The sequence below is a fragment of the Marmota marmota genome, unplaced genomic scaffold, assembly GCF_001458135.2.
Source record: "Marmota marmota marmota unplaced genomic scaffold, marMar, whole genome shotgun sequence".
NCBI lineage: Eukaryota > Metazoa > Chordata > Mammalia > Rodentia > Sciuridae > Marmota > Marmota marmota.
This window is the reverse complement of record NW_025999992.1, coordinates 1,459,333-1,474,807: the sequence shown is the minus strand read 5'-3', so window position 1 is coordinate 1,474,807 and position 15,475 is coordinate 1,459,333. Positions and strand designations below refer to the sequence as shown.

General features: G+C 51.1%; 1 long non-coding RNA gene across 1 annotated transcript in view; it reads left to right on the top strand.

The window, feature by feature from the left end:
• LOC125617878 overlaps positions 1–1,507 on the top strand; it is a 2,465-nt gene extending 958 nt beyond the window's left edge. Inside the window, exon 2 of the long non-coding RNA XR_007348999.1 lies at positions 1,279–1,507. This is a non-coding gene — a long non-coding RNA (uncharacterized LOC125617878). The remainder of the gene's footprint in view (positions 1–1,278) is intronic.
• The last annotated feature ends 13,968 nt before the right edge of the window (positions 1,508–15,475 follow it).

Here is a 15,475-nt window from a genome sequence, read left to right as displayed (position 1 = left end):
GGGGGGGGGGGGGCAGGGAGCAGCTGCTACACACTTGCCAGACACCTGCCAAGGGCTTCCTAGGCCTCACTGGCACCCACGCAGTCCTGCCTGCCAGCCGGCCTTCAACCTCATATAGAAAGTGTCCTGCTGACTTTTCTGCCAACTTCCCAAAGCCAGGCCAGCCGGGGTGGGAGTAGTTTCCATCAGAAGATGTGGAGCCAGTGGGGATCTGTGTCATTCAGTTGCAGAGGGTACGGCCACCCCAGATGGAGTGAGCAGGAAATCTTACTGCTTCCTCATCCTTGGCTGCTCTCATTCTGCCGGCCCCCCAATCACCTAGGTGTCTGAGTGGTGCACAGTTTGTAGACTGTACTGGGATGTTCTCCTATATAGACCGATATGATCACTTCCCTCTCCCAGTCCCACTGAGAATCACTCCCTTGGTGCCTGGGTATGATCAAGCCTTTCTCTCTGCTTTACTAAGGGCTGTCTACTCTGTCAACCAGACCATGCTCATGGGTTTATATCCCCTCAGCCAGGCCACCCTGGAGACTGCAGCATGGCTCCACAGAAACCAGGTCCTGGGATCAGCCCCTGGTCATGCACGATGCTCTGCACCAAGGGGAGGATGAGGACTGTGGGAGATGTGTTTTAGGAGTGACAGGTCCTGGTGGCTTGGGACTTTGTAAAGTCAAAATGTTCTCTATTATTATTCTCTATGTTTACTGTACAAGGGCTGATTGTATTTGTCAGATTTTTATTACTATTAGCAGAATATTTAAGGCAGGCTAACTTTATAAGAGAAGAGGTTTATTTAGCTAACAGTTTTGGAGGCTGAAAGCCCAAACTGCTGGGTGCAGGCTCTGGTCAGCCCTGGAGAGGACTTCATGGTGAGTGCTTATGTAGGAAGGAGGAAGAGATCTCGGTAGAGAAGCCAGGAAGCATTTCAGGGGTCAGGACTCTTGAGCTCAGGTGCTGAGAATCACCTAGTCTCTTTGGAGGACACACCCCCAATGGCCTAGGGACCTCCCATTGTGCCCCACCTCTTAAAAGGTCCACCACGTCTCTATACTACCACACTAAGGACCACATGAACGTCTGGGGGACACACTCAAGCCACATCCAAACCACAACATCCAACCTATCCTCTGGAATTTTCTGCAAATATGAAGAGATTCTGACATAACTTAAGCAGGAATAAAAATCCAGTGGTACATAACTGACAATTTACCAAATCAAAAATAAAACATGCAAATTTTTCTTACAAACACCAATTCCGACTTCCACTTTTTGCAGTTTCATCATCTCCCAAGACGCTGTACCACCTACAGGATGACACCCAAGCTCCTCAGCCTCTCCAAACTAGCCTCTCCATGCACCTGGTGAAGCCTGTGGTTCTTCAAGCCCCGCTCAGATTTCACCTCCTGATAAAGTCCTCCCAGGCCCCGTATCCACTCTTATAACTCACTCAGCCTGAACTCAAATAAAGTAATTAGCAACAAATCAGGGCTAACAGACCCACAAATGTAGTGATCTGTCTATATAAGGAGTTAACCAAGAGTCATCTCTCTGAATTGACAAGGTCTAAAATGACTAGAAATTTGTTTTAAATGACTAGAAATGAACCCTTTTCCCTTCTGTCTGCAACTCACATAGGATTTTTTTCTTTTTTCTTTTTTCTTTTTTTGTACTAGGGATTTAACCTAGGGGCTATATCCTCAGCTCTTTTTATTTTTATTTTTTTTATTTTGAGACAGAGTCTGACTAAGCTGCTTAGGGCCTCACTCAGTTGCTGAGACTGTCCTCAAATTTGCGATCCTCCTGTCTCAGCCTCTCACCCAGGACTTGTTAGGCAGGATCTTCAGCCATTTCATGCTGTTCCAACAAGACGATGCTCTGTGGACCTCTAGTGTCTGGGGGACCTTTGAGTCATCTTCACATCTGGGCTGCCCACATGATAGCATCGTTGAGGCTGGAGAACTCCCCACCCTTAGAAGATGCTTCAATATCGGAAGAATCTGTATGGGAGTTTCTTCCAACAGAAAAGAGTAATTCATCAACAAGTGCTTAGTGTAACTCCCGTGGAGAAACTTACTCTGGTTCTTTCTTTAAAAACTGACAAAAGACAGTAAGAGTCATAAAACTGATCATGCTATTTTGATTCAAGAAATTATTTGGGGGACCATAGCAATGACAAAAGTTACAAATAAAGCCTGACTGTGCACATATACATACACATAAAAACATCAGAACAACAAAAAGTCACCTGTATGGGGCAAAGGGAGTGTAACCGCATTGACTTTAAGATTAAAGGGGTGGCAGACACTCAGATCTCTCACCATGGCGGAGCCACTCAGCGGGCCCAGGTGGTTGCGGGGAATGTTTAATGGCATCCACAGAACATGCTCAGGAGCCAGTGGGAATGTGTGTGCTCTGTAGACCCCAGAGAAGTCTGTAGCCAATAGGTTCTGAGAAAGTGATAGGGACACAAAGTGGGTCCTGCGTGTGAAACAGCACGAGCAATACAGATGGGTCTTGGTTCCCTGGGGCACAGGACAGTCCCTGTCTGCCAGGGGTGAGCGTCTGGTCTGCTCAAGGGCTGATTAAGGAAAAAACATGAATTGGATGAGAAACTTTATTTTCAGGTCTTTCGCATGGAATTGTTGTTTCTCAGTGTCAGATACTAATGCCTGTCCCTGCTCTGTTGTTTCTCAGTGTCAGATAAATGCCTGTCCCTGCTCTCTCTGGCTCACTCCCACCCTCCTCCCTTCCCTCCTTCTTTTCCTTTCCTGCCTCTTCAGCTCAGAAACTTTCTAACCAACAGGTGCTACCTAATCTTATTTGTGACTCAAGCTCTCTCAACAAACCTTGAGGAGGTGGATCCTGTCCAGGGTCAAAGCACAGGCTGGTGTGCAGCCCAGTGGTACAGTGCGTGCCCAGCACGCCCACGCCCTGGCTTCCATCCCTGGCACCGAAAATGGATAAATAAGGAAAAGAAAGGCCAAGGTGTGCAAACCCCACAGTTTTCCCACAGTCTTGGGACAGGAGAGAGCGCTGGGCAGCCGGGGGACTGTGGAGCCTCCACCTGTGGCAGAGGAGTGTCCCAGGGAACCCCAGGCAGAGGAGGGCTGGGAGGTAGGAGGATGCCACATGGGGCTCAGTTCTAGGACACGTGGGCCATTCCCATGCAAGACAAGGAGACCTGGCTGTGTCTCACAGAGAATCGGTGCCAGGTGCTAGTGCGAACTTTTCCTGCTGCACCTTCCTGGGGTTTGTGTCTTAGGCCATCGATGACCTATCCTGCTCAATGACCTACCACTGCACAGCCTGTGCCAGCCTCCTCCAAGGGGCCTCCGCAGACACCTCTGCACGCCGCCTCGCTGTCTTCAAATCCCTGATTAAACTGAAAGCATTGGGTTAAGAAAAATAAAATAAGAAATCTGAATTAGCACTGCCCATGGAAGGGGGATGGGTTCATTCAGTGTTGACCGCTTCCCAAAAGCAGTGGTCACACACAACCAGCTGGTCCTGACACCCCGGCAGGTTCCTGTGCGCTCTACCAGAAGAATAAGGTAAAGGCACAAGTGGGGCGGACAAGACTCAGCTGGGATCCTCACATGTATGAGACCACCCAGGGACAGGAGCCCCAGGCCCCCTCAGATAGGACCAGGGTGCACAGCTCATAGATCTGTGCCATGGGGTGGGGGACTGTCTCCACGCCATTGCAGGGAGAGTTGGGGTTTGAGTTGGCCACACTCTTCCTCACGCCCCTCATCATGATGCTTGGCTCACCATCAACCTGAGTGTCTCACGGTGAGCTTTCTACTATGCTGATAAAGAGAACTTAGGTTATTTGGGTGGCTATCCTGTCCACGCACTGGCCTCTCACCAGCTGGATATGCCCCCTATCATCTGGGAGAGTCCCTGACATGATTCTCAGAACAGGGAGGACAATTGTCCAGTCTCCGTGACCTTATCTTCCTGGCCCAGCTTCTTAGTGTCTCTGCTGACCACACGGTCTTTGAAGGCCGCGCTGACTTTCCAACCTCTGTCTCTAGGTATGTTATCTCAATTCGGTAGCCTTGAAGGCTGGCCCACTTTTGAACTCCTAAATTTCTGGAATGTCTGTTAACACACCCCCTCATAAGACTGAAAGCTAGCCAGATGGGTGGCTCACACCCATCATGGGAATCTGAGGGAGGAGGACAGCAAGTTCAAGGCCAGCCTGGGCAACTTAGCAAGACCTTGTTTCAAAAAAATAAATAAATAAGATAATGGCTGGGAATGTAGCTCAGTGGTAGAGCACCCCTGGGTTACATTCCCAGCCATTATCTTATTTAGTTGTGGAACTTTTGCAATTTATCAGAGTAATACTATGGAGGATTTGTTTTCTTGAGAGGTCATATTTCATATTTGTCATGCTTTAGCATTATTTAGCATCAAACTTAAAGCTAACTTAATTTTCTCGCTGGCAACAGATGTATGTGAGGAACCTCTGCTCTTCATGGTCCCGCTACTATTCAGCAAAGAGCAGGTGCCAACTGTGCTAGACACTGGCACAGAACCAGGTGAGAAAGAGGACACCGCTGGCCTGCAGCCCACAGAGGAAGCGCAGACAGTCAGGCAGTTATACTGTGCAGCCAGACGTCAGAGTCTCCATGTCCTTGCTTCATTTTTGTTACTCTTCATTAAGGAAGTGAGTGTAGCTTCCAGAATCCAAGAAACGTGAATGCAATCAAAACCAGCCCCACATGGAGAACAAGCCTTCAGGATGACGAGTGGCCAGAGACAGAGCCTCTCTGACACACGCTGGAGGGGCAGTGAGAATGTGTGTGTGTGTGTTTGTGTGTATAGAAGCATTGCATAAGAGTGGGCAATAGTGTGAGCGTGCAAAAGTGTGGGGGTATATGTGTGAGAGTGCATGTGCATCTGTGTAAGAGTGTACGAGTGTGTGAGAGAGCGTGCCTGCATATGCAAACTCTGCCTGAATTCCCAAGGCCTCCCAGGCTAGCAAGCGCCTCATGCGAAGGCTCCTGAATGTGAAGTGCCTTTTACAATCTCGAACTACTGTGCTGCACCGAGAATCTCCAAGTGACAAGTATTTAATGGCTGATCAAGTTCCCCTAAGGCTCCAGCTACCTTGGAACTCTTGAGAAAAGTTTGTTCCTATCATTGTGGTTATTATTGTTAAAAACAAGATGTTAACAAATTTGGTTTAAGGATATAATTGACTTTTATTAGGGATTCACAAATCAGGCGGTATCCCATCTGTGTTAGTCACGGGGACCAAAACACCTGACAAGAACAACTTGGGGAGGAACAAGTTTATTTTGGCTCATGCTTTTGAGGCCTCAGCTCATGGTGGACAGACTCCCTTGCTCCGGGCCTGAAATAAGGCAGAAGATGGTGGCTGAAGGGTGTGGAGGGGGAAAGCTACTCAGCCCATGGCATCCAGGAAGGAGAGAGGGAGAGACATGGGAGCCAGGAGCAGGGACAAAAACGTAATCCCCAAGGGCACACCCCAGTGACCACTCCCTGGTGCCTGCCCCACCTACGCACAGTTATGCCGGTTGCAAGGTGGCTATCTGAGCTGAACGGTTGTGATTGGCCAAGACTCAGCTACTCGGGTGAGGCAGGCTGCAGTCTGGCTGCACTGTGTGGAGAAACCTGCAGGACACTGTTTGCAGACGGCTCCAAGTAGGCCTAGGGGCTCCCTTGGTTGTACTTGCAGCGTGTTCAAAAGTGGGATGCTGACAATGTGGAGGGGCCCTGGCTCTAGTTCTCTGAGTGCAGGGCAGGGAGATGCACATTTATATCCAGAAATCACAAGAAGAGCTGATGGGGCCATCAACACCTGCTTCACGGAGGAAACGTCAGACACAAACTTTAAACCATAGTCTGGGAGAATATTTGGCATAAATGTGACTCAGTTAATGATCTTATTCAGGAAAACCTAACAGAAATTATCTTTATAAAACCACTAAGATCCATTGGGAAAAAACAAACAGACCACAATAGGCCATTCACAAGCAGGACTTGCACACATGAAGGAAGTGTGCAATTCCACACCCAAGCAAAAATAGGAAGCATCAAGTCAGGGCTTTCCACTCATAAAGGGGCCAAGCCATAAAACCTAAAGCTCAAGGCGAAGGGGACCGGGAGGGGAGTACGGGTCCCCCACTCACAGGGTCACCTGGCCGGTCAGAGCCACACTTTCTTTCTCTACTGAATATCCTCACAGCCTTGCTCTGCCGTGTGGCTGCCTTCACACGTCTTTTCTCTAATATGATCTTTATTTTATTTTCTTCCTCCTTGAGCAAATTTATACTCGTCTTTACAAGTTTAATTCTAGGGATTCGGAGGGATAAAGACTCTGAAAGCTCTCAGCTTCCCTGTAGAGGAAAAGAAGGGGAAGGAAGGACAACTGGGGACCCTTCTCCTGGAGATGAACATCTGGGAGGAAGAACTCCTGGCCACACTAGGAGCTGCACACACTGAGCCCCAATGGTGGCCACACCAGGAGCTGTGCACACTGAGCCTCAATGGTGGCCACACCAGGAGCTGCACACACTGAGCTCCAGTGGTAGCCACACTAGGAGCTGCACATGCTGAGCCCCAATGGTGGCCACACTAAGAACTGTATGCACTGAGCCTCAATGTGGCCACACTAGGAGCTCACACACACTGAGCCCCAATTGTGGCCACACTGAGAGCTGTATGCGCTGAGCCCCAATTGTGGCCACACTAAGAGCTGTATGCACTTGAGCCTCAATTGTGGCCACACTAAGAGCTGTATGCACTGACCCTCAATTGTGGCCACACTAAGAGCTGCACACACTGAGCCTCAATTGTGGCCACACTGAGAGCTGTATGCACTGAGCCTCAATTGTGGCCACACTAAGTGCTCACATACACTGAGCCTCGATTGTGGCCACACTAAGAGCTGCATGCACTGAACCTTACTACTGGCCAGTACCCACCCTGCCAGTGTCTTGCATCAGGAGGTTGCTGTTCTCTGTTCTCTCCCAGCCTAGTGGCAGGTACTATTCCCCTTAAAACTGAGACAGAGTCCCTTCAAAGGTCACCCTTGATGGGCCACAGCCAGGGTTCAAGCCTAGAGATCCAAGAGGCATGGGAACAGCTACCCACCGTGGTATCTAACTTTAGTTCATTCTTAGATTGATATGATGACAGGAAAATGCAGGTAAAAGTGCTGAGCAGGGTGGGAGATGGAATACTAGAGCCGGCCGCAGAGAGTGAGCAGACGGGCTGGCATCAGAGAGGCAGAAGAGCCCCCCTAACGCCCCAGTGTTTCAGCAGCGGGGAGGAATATCTCCTGAAGAGTAAAAGTAATAAATATTCACCAACGTCAAGAGGCCATGTTGTGAACCACATTTCCCACTCAACTATGTATTCTCAATGCCCCAGAGTTCTTAACAGCCCTAAAGAGAAAACAGTCCAGCCATGCTATGTGCGATAATTAATTGCATGTATGAACTTGGTGAGGCCACAGTAAATAGATATGTGGTCAAACATCATTCTAGACATTTCTGAAAAGGGTTTAGCTGAGATCTGCATTGATATGAGCAGACTCTGATTAGAGCAGACACTCTGCATGAAGTGTGGGCCCCATGCAATCTGTTGACTGCCTCAGGAGAAAAAGGCGGACCTTCCCCAAGAGAATCCTGTGGTGGGGCAACCCTCAGACTCAGGATGAATCCCTGGTTCTTCCCTGGGCCTCTGGCCTGCCAACCTCCATTATTCTAAACCCAGCCTGACCCTCCACCTCCTACTGACTTGGGTTTCTCTGCAGAACCCCAACTAAACACTATTCAAATCATTCTCCCTTTGCCCTGCGTCCACTACCCTGTGTGCACACAGCGTGGTCTACCAGGCACCTCTGTGTGTCAGGATAGCGAGGCAAAGGTCCACCAGCAGCCCCGGCCTCAGGAGCCAGTCAGAGCCGCCAGTGGCCACAGCCCTGTCAGGAGGTGGTCTGTCTCCCAGCCTCCTGTTGCTGTGGTCACAATGGGAGCTCAGGAGGACGATTTGAGTCACATTCATGTTGCAAGGAGAAGGCAGTCGTGACAGAAAAATCCAGAAGCTGGGGATGATGGATCCAAATAAAAAGCAGAGAAGATGTGCCCATGAGGTTTACGCTAGTGACCAAGAGGCAGCAGAACTGGCCGGGAAGCAGAGGTAAGAGCTGAGGGACTGGCACAGCAGGCCAAAGAGTAGGGGCTGGGGACCCTGGGGGACCTGCCATGGCAGGGTTTCCCTGATCCCACTGTCAGGGTGCCTGTCCTGGCTGGACGGCAGCACCTAGCCACCTCAGGGTCAGGATCCAGAGAAAGAAAACGAAAAGCACGGCTTCCTCATCATCTAGGAGAACAGAGACGGGGCCACAGCCCAGGCCAATAGTGGAGAATAGAGATGGGGGGCCACAGCCCAGGCCAGGAGTGGAGAACAGAGATGGGGGGCTGCAGCCCAGGCCAGGAGTGGAGAACAGAGATGGGGGGCTGCAGCCCAGGCCAGGAGTGGAGAACAGATGTGTCCAGAAGTTGAAGGAGGGAGGGAATACAGAGCCTGGCATTAACCAGCCCACAGCCAGAGCCCCAGGGCCGTGGGTCCCAATACCCGGAGCTGCCCCGGAGCACAGAGCAGACGCTCAGTTGGAACGAATGGCAGAACAAACAGGATCCCTGGGAGGAACTGACCAGGGACAAAATAAGAAAGCCAAGGGAAATGAGCAGGAAAGGCTGGAACCCGAGAGCCACCCGGCACTGCCACCCTGTCCCCCCCCTCAGGTCCCCAGGTCTGTCACAGTCCGGTCCCATGCGCAGGCTTGATTACCCTTTTTTTCCTCTCTCTTTTAATATATATATATATATATTTAGTTGTAGTTGGACACAAGACCTTTATCTTATTTATTTATTTTTGGTGGTGCTGAGGATCGGACCCAGGGCCTCACACATGTTAGGCAAGCGCTCTCCCACTGAGCCCCAGCCCAGCCCAGCGCTCCGTTACGTTTGGTGAAGTTATTGCACCAAAGTTGGTTCACTCCTTTTCCTGGCTGTTTTAAAACATTTTTCATAATTATATAAGTAATATCTGGTAACTGGTTGAAAATTAAGAAGTCTGGTAGGAAGGAACTCATATTATTTTTACAATCCAACAGAGAGAGGAGAACTAACATTTGTTACATAAGACATCTCTGCTCATTTTTTTTCTGCATATAAACCCCACAGGGCTGTGGGCATGCTCCACCTGTCTCCCAGCAGGGAGGGCACGCAGGTGTGTCTCCTGTGCTATAAACAAACGTTGTAAAGGATGTTTCTTTTATTGCACTCAAAGGCACACAACAGGGTGACACCGCACGCACTCAGAGTTGTGCAATTATAATCCCCATCGAGTTCCAGAACATTTTCATCACCCGAAAAGGAAACTTCATACCGTGTGCGGTCGCTCCCCGCCCCCTCCAGCCCCTGGCAGCCACGAGTCTGCTCTCTCTCTGTGGGTTGCTGACTCTAGGTATTCCACATAAATGGAATCATATGATGTGTGGCCTTTTGTGTCTAGCTTCTCTCAGTTAGCATAACGACTCCAGTTTCACCCAGGGTGAGGCACATACCAGCACTTGCTTCCTGTTCATGTGTTTTTTTTTGTCTTTTTTTTTTTTTTTGCTCCTGAGGATTGAGCCCAGAGGTGCTTAACCACTGATCCACATCCCCACTCCTTTTTTATATTTTATTGAGTGAGAGGGCCTTGCTCAGTTACGTGGGGCCTCACTAAGCTGCTGAGACTGATTTTGAATTTGCCATCCTCCTGTTTCAGCCTCAAGAGCTGCTGGGATTACAGCGTGCGCCACTGTGCCCAGCATGGGTTACATTTTTAAATTCCATTCTTCTGCTCACAAACCTTGTATGGCTTTCCATTGTCTATCCAAATAAAGTGTTCTATGAACTTGTACCTACCCTCTTGCCTGCACCAACTTATTCTACTTTTTTTACCTCTGTACCTTTGTTGAAGTCCCAAATCACCCAGTCTCCAAAGCAGTGGTTCTCAAAGCATATCCTTGCACTAGCAACACAAGTATTATGTGGAAGATTGCTTTAAATCCAAGTTCTCAAGCTCCTACCCAGACCACTGACCTAGAAACCAGCGTGTGTGGTTGGACGCACCGTCTGGTGATGCTCTACAGTGACGTCTGAGAACACTGGTCTCAACCCGAGTGGTCCTCACGTGTCATTTGCAGACTTCTTCCTGGGCTCTCCCTGCCTTCTCCCTGCACTTGCTGCCCACGGACACTCTCCTGCCTGCCTGAGAGGACTTCCCTGCTTCCCCCTGGGGTAGTCCTGTCTGCATGGTTAGACTTTGGCTGCGCCATTGACTTCCTCCAAATGCTGAGGAGGAAGTTGGGCAAGAGGAAGCTGAGGCGGTCTCCCACTCCCTGGGGTGGCCTGGCCCTTGCTGGTACCTCCCAGAGCAATGCATCCGGAAACCTAGGGAGGAAGAGATGGCCCAGGCTTTCTCTGGCACTGGGTGCATCTGAGTCTACCATTTGAGGGCATGGCTCTCCTGCTTGGTGGGATGAATACACCTTTTCTTTTGGGAAAGGTGTAGCCACACCCATGTTCACAGCTGCGCAGTTCACAGTGGCCAAGTGCCCATCGACAGACAAAAGGATCAAGAAAATGGGGTATAGATAGACAATGGAATTCTACTCACCCATAAAGAAGAATGAAACTGTGTGTGGCATTTGCTGGTAAATGGATGGAACTAAGTGAAATAGGCCAGACTTAGAAAGTCAAGGGCTGAAGGTTTTCTCAGAATCAGGGGGAAGGAGGAGAGATCCCCATGAAAATAGAAAAGAGATCAGTGAACAGAGGAAGGGGATTGAGAGGGAGGAGGAGGGGCAGGAGAGGGAGGAGCAGAGTCCTCCCTCCGGCCACAGCTGGGAGAATTTGGATCTTTACAGGCACCGATTGGGCTAACTGGTGCCCTCAGAGGAGTTCATCCAAAGGGTGACCCCTTTCCCCTTTATCTCTATTGCTGGATTTGTAGTGTCATAGGTACAAGCACCCTCTGGCAGACGCCTCTGTAGAAAGACCCACTGAGACCCTTTCCCTGATGCATGTGCTCCTTCCACCAAGAAGAGGGCGAGGGGCAGCTGTGGATCAGGCCACCAACTCTGCAGCCACCATTATTGTGGCCTCAGGTGGACATGAGGAGAGGTCTGGCTCGAGAGAGACCAGCAGAAGTCTTGCAGGAGTATGGCCTGGGTTCCCCTTAGTGTACCTGAGCTTTGGACTTCAGTAGAATCAGATGCTGGGGGTCAGCCACAGGTGGCAGGTGGAAGCCAACTGGTAGAGAGGGACAGACTTGACCACTGCTCAGGGGATGACAGTGGTCATTCCTGGCAACCCTGCAGGCCTGGTCCCCGCTCCCGTGAGAGCAGCCACATCCTCCCCCTGGACCCTCGGAACTCTCCAGGAACTGCTGACACATTTCCTTCCTGCAGGTTGCCACACAGGACGGGGCCTCAACGGTGCTGTGGTCTGGGCAGGGCTGTGCCTGCCCAGCTCTCACACGGTGGGATTTGGCCCCCACCATGAGGTGAGAAGTTCAGAAGTGGGGCCTCTGGGACTGATCGGGAATGGTCACAGGAGGGACCCCCATGACCAAATCCTGGTGGCCTAATAAGTGGAGGGAGCTATCTGAAGACATTGGCATGCTCCCTGCCTCTGTCCACGTGAGCACGGCCTTGGGACTGTCATGAGAAGGCCACCACCAGACCCAGCCCTGCAACCTGGGACCAGAGTGGCGAGCTGAGGAACCTCCGTCTCTATAACTCATGCAGGCTGCTGTTCAGAGCAGGGGCCCAGGAGCGCCAGCGTGGCACCAGCCCAGCACCCAGGGGTGGCTGGAGAAATACTGAACAAATCCAGTGGCCGTCCGGGAGCTTGGGCAGGACGCGGGAGAGACGGTTAGACCCGGAGACGATTAGGGAAGACGTGGGGGCACCTGCCAGCACTGAGAAGCTTCGGACAGGAGGGGAGGGCCGGCCCCCTCACTCCTTCCTCTATTCACACCTCACCTCATTTGAGGGGCCACACGTCCTGATGTGCTCCAAAAAACAAAGCACCATCCAGGGGTGCCCATGACAGAGCACCGGGATCCTAAAGTAGGGATTTAGCTCTTTCTCCCTGGAGGCTCAAGCTGAGGCCCGTGGCCACCCTGGGGGCATTTGCCCTGTGGTGGGTCCTGGTGCTCATCCTTAGCTGCCACCACCTTCTTTGTTCACCACGGTACAAGAACAAGGTGCTTGAGATGAGCTGTCCATGTGACCGTCCTTAACAGCAAGGCGTGTGCTCAAAAACTGCTGAGGATGCCGTGTGCGTGTGTGTTGGGGGGGGGGGGGTAGTGGTGAGGATGGAACCCAGGACCCCATGCCCAGCCCTGCTGAGTAGATTTTAAATGCTCTTACAACAAAAAATGTCTGTGCAATCTTGTGTATGTTAATTAGGTCGATTTCGCCATTCCAATATATGTATACACACACACACATTTCCAAATATGTCATACACTGTAAATATTTACATTCATGGAGGAGGGAGGCGGGAGAGAGGGCATGTGTTCACATGACAGAATAGAGTCCATTTTTAAAAATACTTTACCCTGAGATGATAAATTGCCTTCTTCTTTGAGGTAAAAATGACATTTTAAATTATGTAAGACAGACAGCAGATGAAATCTCTATGTCAGTTGTCACTGGAGACCATGACTCTCCGTCCAGTTCCGATTCCCACACTGGGGAAAGGTGCACGAAATCCAGGGGTCTGATCCAGATGAGAGGCCACCGGCTCCAAGGCTTCCTTTGTGACAAACTTTGTACCACCTTCAACCTCATGTGGACACACAGAAATCTGCTGACCAGTGCTGGTGGTGTTGCCAAGGGGCTGCTGCCAGAGGGCAATGTCCCTGGAGGGGGGATGGAACTGGGAGGGGGGATGGTACTGGAGGTCATGCTGCAGGTTTGCACAATTGTTTTTTTTGGTGCCAGGGATTGAACCCAGGGGTGCTTAATCAGTGAGCACCCTCCCCAGCCATTTTTATATTTTATTTAGAGACAGGGTCTCACTGAGTTGCTAAGTGCCTCACTAAGTTGCTGAGCCTGGCTTTGAACCTACGATTCTCCTGCCTCAGCCTCCCCAGCTACTGGGATTACAGGTGTGCACCACCACACACCCAGCTGCCCCAAATATTTTATCTTAAAAAATTTCTGAGCTATGGAAGAGCTGAAAGAATAGAATATACCCCACAGACACACATTCACCACCAGATAATGATTTGCTCCCTCTCTTTCTCTCTCGTTCCTCCCTTCCTCCTTTTCTCTCACTCTCTCTCTCAGTATGTATATATTATATGTATTTTTTTACATAAAACACCTGCATGCATTTTTGTCAGAACCACCTGAAAGCAGAGTTCTGACCACAGTTTACCCCTAGTTCTCCAGCATGTGCCCAAGGGCTCCCACCAGCAGTACCACTCAGACCCTCAGCACTGACGCTTTTGGGTCACTTCGGCAGAGCAGGGTCCGTATTGGCCTTGAGAATTGCTTGGCTGTCTCAGTGGAGCCCAGACGCGGTCAGCAGTCACAGAGCACGGTTGCACCTGGCCGACGTCTCTGATACTCTTTCATCCAGGATGGCCTGGGCCTCGTGGGATCATCTGAGACTCTGAAACAGTTTGCTCCAAGAGGGCTCCGCAGCGTGGTTTGCCTGGTGTCTCCTCCCCAGAGACTCGGGCTTGACGTTCTGGCAAGGTCGCTAGAAGGGCGATGCCGCTGCTCTGGGCTGAGGCAGCACAGCATGGTGGAGGGGCCCAGCAGAGGACAGCTGCTCAGCTCAGGCCACCAGGAACCTCCGAAGCCATGAGGCCCAGGAAAGCTTTCCTCTCGGAGCTGTTCTTGCCAGATAATTTGGTCACCGTCATACAACAGCTGATACACAGGGGAAGCCAATTTGGTTGGGATGATGACCACTAGGTCTCCCGTCGGAAGGGCCTCCTGCCCTCTGGACCTAATGGACGACCTGACGCTGATGCCATAAAGCTTCAGATTCACCTCTCGCTGCCCAGCCGGGACCCACACTCAGGCCACCTCTGGAGAGCAGTGTCAGGTCCCCACTGTCAGATCACTCATCACTAGCCTGGGCCACTGCACATACTCCATCTTCACCAACTCTAGTAACAGAAATATCATTGAAAAAATACAGATTGTATCGTATTTTGTTTTTTCCTCACTTCTCCGTTAGGATAAAAGGGACAAGAATTCTGTTGACGTCTACCACGTGGCCGGTGCTTTCAAATATGTGAGGTCGTCGCCCTGGCCAGCAAAGCCAGGATGCTCCACATGGTTAGATGAAGAGAACGACGTTCAGAGGGTGTGGTCCCTGGCAGGTCACTCTGAGAAACCGGAGGAGGCTACCGGCAGCTCCTTGTGACTAGAACTCTGGCTTCCCTCTGCTCCACTGAGTTCCTTCCTCCAGGGTGTGACGGGGCGATTCAACGCAGGTCCACCCAGGGCCTCTGTCCAGGGAGTGGGGAGAGCTTATGAGAAGCTGGCCAGCTCCAAGGGACAGCATTCCACTTCCTCCCTGTTTCGGGCTGGGGACCACCGTGGCGTTTCTCAGCACCACCTACGCCCAGCTGAGAGCTGCCGAGTTCCTTAACATTCACCAACAGTGATGAACCTTGAGTAAGAGTTGAGACCCAGGAGCCATTTCCTTTGCATGTTGCAATCACCTCTCGGAGAGCCACACTCACCTTGGTAAGAAGGGCAACAGAGCACAGCTGGGCCCAGGGTGCTTGCCACCACCACGACTGGCTGGATATCCAAAATGTTTTTATCCTTCCATGTCCACCAAGTGTCCTCCTGATGATGTGTCAGGCTCCAGGCTAAAGCACCAGCATTCAAAATGTGTGACAGGTTGCTATGGAATGGTGACTCGAATATCCACGTCTAGGAGTGAACCCCCGCTGCTTGGTTCTTCCCAGCTCTTGCTGTGGCCTGCAGACCTTCCCTGCTACACACTGAGGGGATGAGTGTTCCCACAGTTCTGCGTCCCCCAACCCTGAGCGCAGTCTGTCCCTTGAGACCCTGGCACCCTGTGGGTGTGCAGTGACACCTGTGGTGGCTTCCATCTGCACATCTCGGATGAGGTTGGGCCTTGTCCCCCAGGTTCAGTGGCCATTGATAGTTTCTTCTCCCCAACCCTTAACGGCGGGGTCCCTGGATCTTGGTCCTGGTGGCCTCTCAGGGCACCCCTACACGCTTCCTGTAGATCACTGAGGTCTTTCCACAGCTCAGTGATCGGCCACTGTGCTTTTGCTTTGTCCACTGAGTCAGCAGTGACGGGTTCCTGATCGCATGCTCCAGGACCCCGGGCCCAGAGTAAGCAAAAATATGGGGAGAAACACAATGAACCCTTAA